The sequence below is a fragment of the Tenrec ecaudatus genome, chromosome 10, assembly GCF_050624435.1.
Source record: "Tenrec ecaudatus isolate mTenEca1 chromosome 10, mTenEca1.hap1, whole genome shotgun sequence".
Classification (NCBI taxonomy): Eukaryota; Metazoa; Chordata; class Mammalia; order Afrosoricida; family Tenrecidae; genus Tenrec; species Tenrec ecaudatus.
The window spans coordinates 68,555,111-68,559,114 of NC_134539.1; positions in this window are offsets into that span (position 1 = coordinate 68,555,111).

Below are 4,004 nucleotides of genomic sequence, written 5' to 3' on the forward strand. Positions count from 1 at the left end.
GGAATTGCTGAAACGCTGGTGGGGATGGAGCATGATAGTGGGACAGGAGGAAAGTCAAAGTAAATAGAGTAAAGATCTGGGAGGCAAAGGGCATTTATAGAGGTCTAGATAAAAACATGTACATATGCAAATATATTTATATATGAGGATGAGGAAATATATCTATGTGCATATATTTATAGGATTCGTACTGGCATAGCAGAAGGACGTTGTGCCTCCACTCAAGTACTCCCTTAATGCAAGAATACTCTCTTCTATAAATTGGCATTCTATAATGCTCACCTTCCCGACACCACCCCTGAAGACAAAGAGGGTGAAAATGTGGTGAAGAAAGCTGATGGTGTCCGGCTATCAAAAGATATAGCATCTGGGGTCTTAAAGACTTAAAGATAAACAAGTGGCCATCTGGCTCAGAAGCAACAAAGTCCACATGGAAGAAGCACACCAGCCTGTGTGACCACAAGGTGCCGAATGGATCAGTTATCAGGCATCAAAGAACAAAATACCATATCATTGTGTGCTCACCTCCCTGGTACAACTGCTGAAGACAAATGGGTGCATAAGCAAATGTGGCTAAGAAAGCTGATGGTGCCCGGCTATCAAAACGTATAGTGTCTGGGGTCTTAAAGGCTTGAAGGCAAACAAGTGGCCATCTAGCTCGGAAGCAACAAAGCCCACAGGGAAGAAGCACACCAGCCTGTGCAATCACAAGATGTCAAAGGGATCAGGTATTCAGGCATCATCAGTACAAAAAAATCTTACCATAATGAATGAGTGGGGAGCGCGGAGTGGAGACCCAAAGCCTATTTTGTAGGGCACTGGACATCACCTTACAGAAGGGTCACAGGGTGGAGACGAGCCAGTCAGGGTGTGATGTAGCAACGATGAAAAATACAACTTTCCTCTAGTTCCTAAATGCTTCTTCCCCCCCACCCCCATGCCACTATCATGATCTGAATTCTCCCTTGCAAGTCTGACTAGACCAGAGGATGTACACTGGTACAGATGGGAACTGGAAACACAGGGAATCCAGGGCAAATGATCCCCTCAGCACCAGCGGTGTGAGTGGCGATACTGGGAGGGAGTAGGGAAGGTGGGGTGGAAAGGGGGAACCGATTTTAAGGATCTACATGTGACCTCCTCCCTGGGACACAGGCAACAGAAAAGTGGGTGAAGGGAGACGTCGGACAGTGTAAGATATGACAAAATAATAATTTATAAATTATCAAGGGTTCATGAGGGAGGGGGGACCAGGGAGGGAGGGGAAAAATGATGACCTGATGCCAGGGGCTTAAGTGGAGAGCAAATGTTTTGAGAATGATGAGGGCAATGAATGTACAAATGTGCTTTACACAATTGATGTGTGTACGGATTGTGATAAGAGTTGTATGAGCCCCTAATAAAATGATTTAAAAAGAAGAAAATATCGTTTGTTCTGCTGGAGGAACAAACAGATCAATCTAGGACAGCCAGAATTCTCCTTGGAAGGAAGGATGGCTATATGTCCACTCACGTGTTTGGACATGCTATCCAGAAGAGCCGTCCCTGGAGAAGGACTTCATGCTTGGTCAAATGGAAGCCAGATAAGAAGAGGAAGACTCATAAGGAGCTGGACTGACACAGGGAGTGGCTGCAAACGTGGATGCAAACCTAACAAGCATTGTGAAGACAGCACAGGGCTGGGCAGTGTGTCCTTATGTTGTGCAGAGGGTTGCTCTGAGCTGGAACCAACTTGATGATATCTAGCAGCAATACAGCTGTCGGCATGTAAAAAGAATTATAATGAAATAAAGTCAATGGTTTAATGTAAAAGTATATTGTAATGGTCATTTCTGAACACATATAAACAGGAGAATGAAACTCAAAAATTGAAAAATAGATTTTAAACTAGAAAACAGAAAAACTTTATTTTTTACATAGAAAGAAAACAAGAAACAGCACATTTTCTGTGATGTAAAAAAGATATATAAGAATTTTTATAGATTAACATATTTCAATAGATACTTATTATATGAAGATATTTCTAAAAGAAGCTCATGATGTTGTAAGAAAGCAAGGATATGGACAAGATGAGAAACTGTTAGTGTATCATTAATATCTATGTTTTCACTTCTTTACATGGACCCCGGGATTAAAAAATAATATACTGTACTCTAAGCCCAGTTCAGTTGGGATTTTATCCTAATGCTTTAAAGACAAATTTTCATCAAGTCATATGTTTTATGTGTGAAGTACAGAGAATTATCTTTATAAAATGAGAGAAAATTACAACTATCTTTCAAATGTAACCTTCATGTTTTGAAAAGTGCAGCAATAATCTGTCCCCATGGAGACAAATATTTTCTCTTTATGTCTGAAACTAAAATATGATATGATCCAGTGTTTCTAGTCTGCCTTGCAAGTTGATATGGTTATAAAGATTTGCCCAAGTTAATATTAAGGGTATGCAATAAATGTTTCCATTCATTAACTTTCAAATTGGTACTGCATATTATCCTTTAAAAATTTTTTTCAGGTTGTTTTCAAGTAAAAATATATGCTTTTCCCAATCAGATGTAAATGTAAGGTTCAGTACAAAGGAGAAATGCATGAACCTATAAGACAGCGATAGGCTCTGGAATTAAGAGTTATATTTCCATCTGGACATACACAATGGTGGAAATATGATCACATATAAATGTACAGAATTGCTTATATTTTCTGTCTAGAAATTCAAAATGGAAGAAACTATTGGATTCTAAACCCAGTTGAAAGTTTAATAGGCATCTATTCATTTTATTGATTCATTTCATTTGTCATTTTTTTCTTTCCTTTATACTTTGAAGCATACCAACTGAAAATTTCTAGTCAACAGTGTTCGAAAGCTGTCTTCACATTTAGCATAAAGCATTTTTCAAAATCTCTGGAACAAATCTTCTCATCTCAACAAATTGATTCATCACAGTTTGGTTTGTTTTTTTTTTTACTGAAGCCAAAATGTGTATGTGTGGAAAATAATTTTTATCCTTTGTTCTTACTTTCTTAGAAATAGCACTTGGCGTAATGGAGATGTCTTTATTTTAAATTTGAAATGCTCAGACCAAATGTGATCATTCATGCACAGGAGCTTGGGTGTGGGCCAGACCAGAAAAGACTCACCAGGTAGATTAATGTCACCTAACCCCAAGAGGCATGGTTTAACCAATAGAACCATGTGGTGAGGCCACTTACATATCTGAACACTGAGGCTCTGGTGAGCTTTCTGCTTGGTGACAGTTATGCCTTGTATGGAGAACCCTCCCACAACTTTTCCGTGGATCTCTTCATTTTCATGAACCTCTTCTAAAACTGTCTATCCTATGCTATTTTAACTATATGGTACTTCACATGAGATTTCTGATTTCTTACAGTGATTTATCAGACCCAAAGCAAAAGGGGAACCATCTGGTAAAATTGAGGGGCCCAGAAACCCAAATTCATTCTAGTAGCTAATGTGAAAACTAACATTTAGTACCCAATATGTCAGAAATAAAGGTATTCACATGTGGACTCCCGAAATGTGGCTGGTGTGTGGCCTTGTGGGGCTCATTTTACAGGGGGGAGCTTCTCTTCCTCATCTGGATGGCTAGGGTCACTTGGGTGCTGGCCTAGCTCCATGTGGCTTGAAGCAGAGTGCTCTAGGGGAGCAAAGAGATGCCCAGTTCAAATCTAACTTATAAAGAAACATTTATTAAGACAAAGACAAAGACACATTACCTAGATAAGGCAGACCCTCAGCACAAAGCCATAATGACATCTAAAAATTTACAGAAAAGTGACCATTAAAATGGGACTTGGAATAAAAGGATGATTGGTGGAGATCAATACAACACATTTGCAGGGAGACTCTAGAAGCGGGAAAGTGAACATGACTGGGATACATATACTGTTCTCTATAAAAAACTTACAAGATTGGTTAAGAGTCCTCTGATGTGCACCATCACTACGGTGGAGTGGATTTCTTACTCATGGAGACATTGTAGAGC